This window comes from Nelumbo nucifera, chromosome 1 (genome assembly GCF_055504915.1).
Source record: "Nelumbo nucifera cultivar China Antique chromosome 1, China Antique-T2T, whole genome shotgun sequence".
In the NCBI taxonomy this organism is placed as follows: domain Eukaryota; kingdom Viridiplantae; phylum Streptophyta; class Magnoliopsida; order Proteales; family Nelumbonaceae; genus Nelumbo; species Nelumbo nucifera.
Window position 1 is genome coordinate 163,698,411 of NC_142649.1, and position 7,928 is coordinate 163,706,338.

Sequence of the window (7,928 nt, forward strand, 5' to 3'; positions counted from 1 at the left end):
TTTCAACTACTACATTTCTTATCATTCAATTCACTCTCATTAAGTCTTATATTTAGAGTACTAATTATCATTCTTTCATTGAATCATATATTAATTAACTATATTAAAAAAATAAGTGTAACAAAAAATAATTATTTTTATCGATGGTAGAAATAAAATACAAATTTAAAAGCAACCAAAAATGGAGTTGTTTTTCATTTTGGTGGTGAATTAACAATTAAACCTTTTGGGTCACATGTATCAACCCGTTATAATTAAATAATAGTAAAAAATAAAAAAAGATGAAAACACACCAAACTATAAAAAATACAAAAAAATGTAGAAAACATTTCAATACATCTCTAATATTGTATATTTATCATATTAAACAAAAACAAATGTGATAAGTAAAGAAAAACTTTTATAAACATAAAAATATAAAAAAATGTAGAAATTTTTGGAAACATTTTACTTACCATAATCATAAAAAATTGCCATATACACACTAATTAGTTATATTACATAGTGTTACCCAATCAAATTCACACATTGAAACCCAACAAGTGAGAGTGATAGATATCTATTTTAGGCAAGAAATATGAAAAACACCATATGGATAGAAATCAGCATAAAGTTTAGAGAACACCAAATGACTACCCATAATAGATCCAACCCACCTAAATACAATCTGAGCACAAGCAAGTTGCCAACCTATATCCAACTTGCTACATGCTAATTTTGACCATTACAGATATACTCACAAATTATTCCCACATCCATGCCCCCACAAGACAATACCGCCGTGTACTGGAACAGATCCATGCTCATAACTTGACAAGAAATAACTGAATAGTGTTTAGTTTAATCTTATTCATGTTCTAACAAATCGAAAGGTCATACTTGCATGCTCGAACATTTTGTCACATGACTCCTTAGCTTTAATAGGGTTTATGAATGAGAAGGAAAAATTGCAAATAGGTACTCTATACATTGGGGTAGTGACACTTAAGACCTCAACTTTCATGTGCAACAACCAAGTACCTTGAACTTTCAAAAATCAACACTTTAGTCTAACGCCATTAACCAACATTATGGTGGTAAAATTACCAAACTATCCATTGTAAGTTCCTTTTATATAGTCTTAATAATGAATATGCTAAACTGGTTTTGGAGAATGGTCAAATTTTGATGCAAAGTCACCCTAGTGGACCTCAAAGAGCCCCTCATGAAACGCCTCATAAAATATATGAAAGAGTGGTTTTGGGATTTTGAAATGTTTCAAGGTGCACATAACATCACACATTGTAGATAACTAATATAATGCTAATGGCTAGACTTGAATATTGATTTTTGAATGTTTAGGGTACTTGGTTGTCACATTTGAAAGTTAAGGCCCTTAAGTGTCACTACTCCAAAGTACAAGGTACTTATTTGTAATTTTGCCAACAAAAAACAATTCAAAGTTCAGCATGGCGGTAAATTTACATCCTTACATCCTTATGTGTTGGCAATCTACTTTACCAGAATGGGTTGAGTTAGTGGTGTTCATTCACATACATGCATGCATACATACATACATATCATTGTCATTCTACTGCAATGTCTATTGATGGAAACTTAGGCACTCCATTAATAAGTTTTGTGGTTGGTTGTAGTGGAGACTAGAGATTGGAGATGGCAATTTGACACACTCCCATTGGGTTTGGGTGGATTTGGGGAGATCGAACTCATTCCTTAGAAAACAATGCTCACACTGTACTCATAGCTACTTGTAGTTGTGCATTGGGAATATCTCCCCATGAATAAAAACATATAAGTATGGAGATATTCCCAATACACAAGTGCAAGTGGCTGTGAGGACGGTGTGAGAACTGTTTTGTGAGGATTGAATCTAAGCTTAGATTTTGGGAAATTTGAAACTTTGGTGATTGGGGATGGGTTGGGGGTGGTATTTGTCCACCCCACCCTAACCACAATTCCAAACCTGCCCCGACTAAATGTGTGTGTGTGTAGTTCTAGGTAGGTTTCAAAACAAAAGAACAAATTTATAAGGAGGAATGACCAGGGTAGGTGGGGCAAATCCATGGGATGGGGATGGGGTTGGGATTTCTAGCCTCGTTAGGGTACAATGTGGGGTATTTGAGTTCAAGATCAGGGATGGAGCATGCAAAACTGGGACTCACTCTGTTCCGTTGCCATTCCTACTATGGATTAAATCCACTTGTGTGGTGGGGGGGGGAGTTAAAGGGCTAGGCCTGTTTTGTAGCCCCATAAAGCCAAAAAACAAGAACATTGAAAATCAAGATTTGAAGATAATATCAAAATTCAACGGGAGTAGTGAATCATAGGTGGAGTTGTTGATATATAAAACCTAAAACCCTAATAAAAATCCCTAAGGTGGATTGGATTCTTAATTTCCCAAAAATCTCCCATATACATTAGAGACCACAACTTCTTGCTTCCTATTCACTCCCAAACAAATGATCTCCTCATATCTTCATTTCTTTTTCAAACAAAGTAGGAACCATTTCGTTTACTTCTCACAAAGGACAAAAAAATAAAGAAAAAGTCAATATAAAACCAAAGTGAACCAGAATTCATACATAGCCTATTTGCATTCCCATGCATTTACATCATTTACACCAATGGCAAATGAAATTCACAATGCAAATGCACTACGGAGTTGGGTTCAAGTTAAACCCCCACCCCCATGCCATTTGTAGGGATCCACTACCATTAAGCCATTACATTTGTGCATTGAGAACATGTTCCTTGTCATTCATGGGAAGATGTTCCAAGCTTTAGTTGGATCCTAGCATGGTTCGACGAAAACATCCAACTATCTCTTGATTTTTATGTAAATTCCAAATCTCAAACCTTAAACCTTTAAAAAATAAACTCTAAATCCAAAACTTTTAAACTTAACTCTAAACCCTAAAACAAATTCTAAACTTGTTTTTGGTTCTTAAACCTAAAACCCTTAAAGGTCTGTCCGTTTTTTGGATTTTGAGAGGGGGACCTTGGTCAATGAGATTTCGGTTCTATTGACCAAGATACCCATGTGGCCATGTTCCTTTTTCAGATTTACCATGGGTATCACTTACCTGGGTAAGTAATTTTCCCACATGGAGTGAAAGTTACCAACACTTGGATAGGACAAAATTATTTGTTTTAATAATGGACTTTTATGGTTAAAATAATTATTGTCGTATTTACGTGAAAAATAAAAGAACATGGATAAATGCATTTACTTGAAAAACACTCATACATGGAGATGAAGATCAACTATCTTTTGGACTTGTATTAGTTAGCAATCATTCACCATTCAAACAAAACTTGGAATTGTCTTAACATGAAATGAGATATCCAATTCCTTGCTTGCTTCCTTTTTATTGGGATGGATGAGATTTTATTTTCCAATACTTTCAGTAAATTGGAAGAGAACTCTAAACCCAAGTAAGTGAACGAGGCCTAAATCTTAAACTCTAAAGCTTGAACCATTAAATCCTAACCAAACATAAATCTAAACCCCTAAACTGCTAAAATTTTAAGGGAAAATTTCATAAATTACTCTTACGGTTTAGCTAATTGATTAACTCTACCCACATTATCATTGTCTTAAAGTACCCCCCAAATTTTCTAACAATTGACTAATTACTCCCTTACTGTTAGGGTTCCGTCACAATCCGCTCACATGCCATACCACATGATTGTTATATTTTGAGAAAATGACAATAATATCATTTCCATTACCCTTTTAGTGTTGTGGTGTTCTCTCTCTCTCTCTCTCTCTCTCTCTCTCTCTCTCTTTGGTGATGTTTTGAAATTTAGCAGGGACCTCCTACTTGTGTAGACTCTCAAAGGAGTTCTGGTCCATCGCGGTTGCCTCTATGCATCTATGCAAATTGAAAACACTGACTTGATATTCATTCTGAAGGGATGAGGGATCCATCATATGGATGGCCGAACCCTATAGGAAGGTTGGGCGAAATTTCAAAAATTTCTCTCTCCCATGTGGGAATCGCATTCCCTATTTTAGAAAACTGCATTTCCAAGGATCAATCTAGAAATCAAACCGGACCAGATCTGAAACCAAAAGGGAGTAGAGGGATATACATGATACGGAGTAATAGAAAACCCCCAATGAAGGTGTTCATGCCCAAGGAGAGAACCAAAGACTGCTTCCACCGAAAATGACACGGTGTGAGGTGAAGCAGAATCAACAGGACGATTCTTTAGCAAGAACCGAATTCTTCAGCAAGAATATGATGGAGGGCTGGTGAGCACGACTTCAGATTACCTCTTCTAGCAAAAGGCAATATCAAGAACTGTTCTTGATCACTCCCACTGGTGGAGATCGAACTGAGTAGGGCGACAAGAGCAGGAACAAGAGTAGAAGACAGAAGCAATCGAACTATATGTTGTCTTCTCTCTTAATTCAGCAAACTATCTATTGTATTTTGAGGGTTCGCCCTGCTCTCCTATTTATAACCTTAAAAAGAGGTTATCCTAATCCTATTAGGAGTTTCCTAATCCAAATCTTTTATTTGGATTTAGACTCTCTTTAAGAGATAAGGATAATCCCTTATCTTATTTGTAGATAAAGATCAACCTTCCTAATCAAATTAGGAGTTTCTTGATCCAAATCTTTTTTTGGATCTGGACTCTTTGAGTGGATAGGGATAATCCCTTATCTTATCTGTTGATCCAAATCCTAGAACCGCCCTCATTTAATTAATCTTATTAAGCCAATACGAATTGGGATTTAGACCCATTAAGTTTATGTGCTTACTTAACCTCTTAATCTGCTGCCCAGTTGGCTATTCTTGTATGGCATGAGACCTAAACATTGATCTACACATCAACCACAAGGGTTCAACCCAGCCTCTGTTACAAGGCCTGGACGAATTCACTATAGGAGATAGTGAGCCCCTGAGTCCATCACCATGGGCTCTTAATGGGCCCAACATTTACACTAAATGGTCATTGGGTCAAACCACCTTATAAAAACCCAAGGACTGTGGGCAGATGCAAGATTATCCCATCAGGTATTACCCTCAATGGTCTTACACTTAACCTCTCAGCCCATAATGATCAAACACTGCCCGACAAGAGAGGACCTCTCCCTCGATTGCAAGGCATAGTGTTGCACTCTCTACTCACATGGATCCCGGGAATTAAAACTTTTTGCAAACACTTTGAAACCATAATATATATATATATATATGTATATCTTTATATAAATATATTTTGCAAAACAAATTTCAATGGTTGAAATCGATTGTCGTTTGGTTTCCATCAGAGAGAGTGCATCCCCGATCATTCACTTTGTCCGACAAAGGGGTTGATCCTGTCACTATGATCACCCACTCAGATGAATTCTCGGACTGTCCCAACATACCCAGGTTTTGACCCCCTCTATGGATCTCACAGATTGGCATATCAAAGATAGCCCAATCCGACACCTAGTGTAGTATCATAATCGAGTCTAGGGGTCAGGTGTAACATTTCAATTTTGCCCATCTATCTCCAAGGTTTAGGGCAATACTGAAATTTTGGTCCGATTCAGGGTTTGAAGAAAACGCACACTGCATGTACCTCAGGTCTCACCTTGGCAACTGAGACAAGCCACCCCAACCAACTTGGCAGCACATCAGTGTCAACCATGGCAAGATAAATCTCCCTAGATCTATCCAACGGCTGTGAAGATTCTAAACTAACACGAGTCTCATATGTGTCCAGTTTAAGGGTATTACACAGAAACACACCATAATAACATGAATCAAATATGTACTTTATTCATTTACATTAAATGTCATAATGTACATCATTCTGATTGGAGCTAAGGGCATACACTGTCTAACACATTCTACATAGGAACGACCAACCTACAAGGATGACTCAGAATCGTCTCCGCTTCTGGTACGATGATCACTCCCTATCTCTATCATTTCCAACACGGCGAGCAAGTGGTGGATAGACCTCCCATCCTTCCTCACAAATTCCCTATAACTACTTCGATTTAGGTCATGTTACAATCCTTTTGATTTCATTCCTCAAACGTGTACAGGAGACTGTTCTCCGTTCGTTGGGCGACTCCAACTTCGATCCAAAGCTTTACCTCAATTTGTCTCTAAAGTTCAATCTTTCAACTATGGAGGAGGCTTTTGATAAGCTACTAGGTCAGCAAATTGTTATGTTTCATATTATAAAAGACAAAAATTTTCAAAAAAGAAAAACGAATTATATCTACAAAGAACAAAGATAATAAACAAGATTAACTTCATTACAGAGTTCTAATTTGTGAGCGAATGCTTTAGGGTTTTAGAGAACTAAGAGAAACTCTCTATTCTACAGACATGGTGATCATCACTCAACCAAAGGTGAAGCTCTTCAATAGATGGCCTTTTGACGATGTTCAAGTTGGTGACATATCTTTGGTGGATTACATTGGTGTGGTTCCATCCAAGCATGCAACCTACATACCACACACAACTGGGAGGTATTTTTTCAAGAAATTTAGGAAGGCTCAATGTCCCATTGTGGAGAGGTTGACCAATTTCCTAATGGTGCATGAAAGGAGCAATGGTATGGAGTTGAGACAAGCGTTTAAGCATAAGCTTCACTGGTTGGTTAAGGAAGGGAGCTCAGACAACTATTGTTACAACCAATTCTACTTCCTGAATGATGAATACAAAAATTAGAGGAGGTTTAGTCCACTTCAACTTTGGGTAGCTTTCCCTCAAATAGAGATGCCCCCCATGGATGGCCATCTATAGACTGGTGGGAGCAAAATGAGCTCTTGGATTGAGTTTCTATAACCGGTGACATCTCCATAGCAGTTATGACAATCTTCTCTCTCTGAATGGTGAAGCTAAGGGGCAGAGTCGATGGACAATCGAAGAGATGAAAAACAATGAGAAAATGAGGGGAAAAGATGAGAGAGCATGAGAAAATGAGAGAAATGGAGAGGGAATATTATCGTTGTTGTTGGAAGTTGCAGTGGCGGCAATGAAGTTTCTGATTGAGAACAAGGGGAAGGGAAGGCATTTGAACCGATGAATCAAAAAGGAAAAAATAGTACAATGAGAGAATGAGGGAAAATGATGAGAGAGCATGAGAAAATGAGAAAGATGGAGAGGGAAGATCATCGCTACTGCTAGAAGTTGCAACAACGGCGGTGAAGTTTCAGATCAAAAACAGGGGAAGGGGAAATGTTTGAACCAATGAACAAAAAAGAAAAAACAATAGCTTTCTATCAAGTAAAGTAAAGTAAAGATGTATGCCCCTTACCTCACTTGTTTCCCAATAGCTTTTTTGGTGTCTCTCCTAGAGACCACCAAACACAACACCACCCAAATCCCTCATTTGAGCCTCAAGTATAGTAGCGGTGTAGATTAAAGAGACGATAGACGTGAATGTGCCATCCAATGGAAAATGGAGACAAAGGCAAAGACTGAGATGGAAACGAAGACAAAGTAGAGCGATATGCTTCCTATTCCTAAAATTATTCATTAATTGGGATTTATTTTGAAAATTTGAGAAATAATGGAGGGCAAATTCAACATTTCGTTTTTTTTGTTACCACTTAATGATGATGTCTATTCTCAGAAAGAGTAGGGGTACTTTAAGATAATAAGTAAATAGTAAGGGTAGAGTTAGTCAATTAGCTAAACCATAAAGGTAGTTTAATAAATTTGCCCAAACTTTAAAATGGGTAAAATACAAAAACCTCCCTTTAAGTTCCTAACAATCATAAAAACCTCCCCTATAATTTCACTTAAGCAAAAACCTCCCCTTTATTTAAAAAAAAATCAATAAATACCTCTCTTCCGTCAATAACACAGATGGAAAATGTGTATAGTTGCATTTTTTCCCTTAGATGTCATCTGATCATTTTGCAAAATACTGTATTTGCCCTTAATTGAGCAACTTTTTACAATTCTTGT

General features: G+C 37.0%; 1 pseudogene; it reads left to right on the forward strand.

Moving 5' to 3' along the window:
* Window positions 1-6,338: 6,338 nt before the first annotated feature.
* Window positions 6,339-6,683, forward strand: LOC148804097 (small ribosomal subunit protein uS7 pseudogene; annotated as a pseudogene).
* Window positions 6,684-7,928: the final 1,245 nt, after the last annotated feature.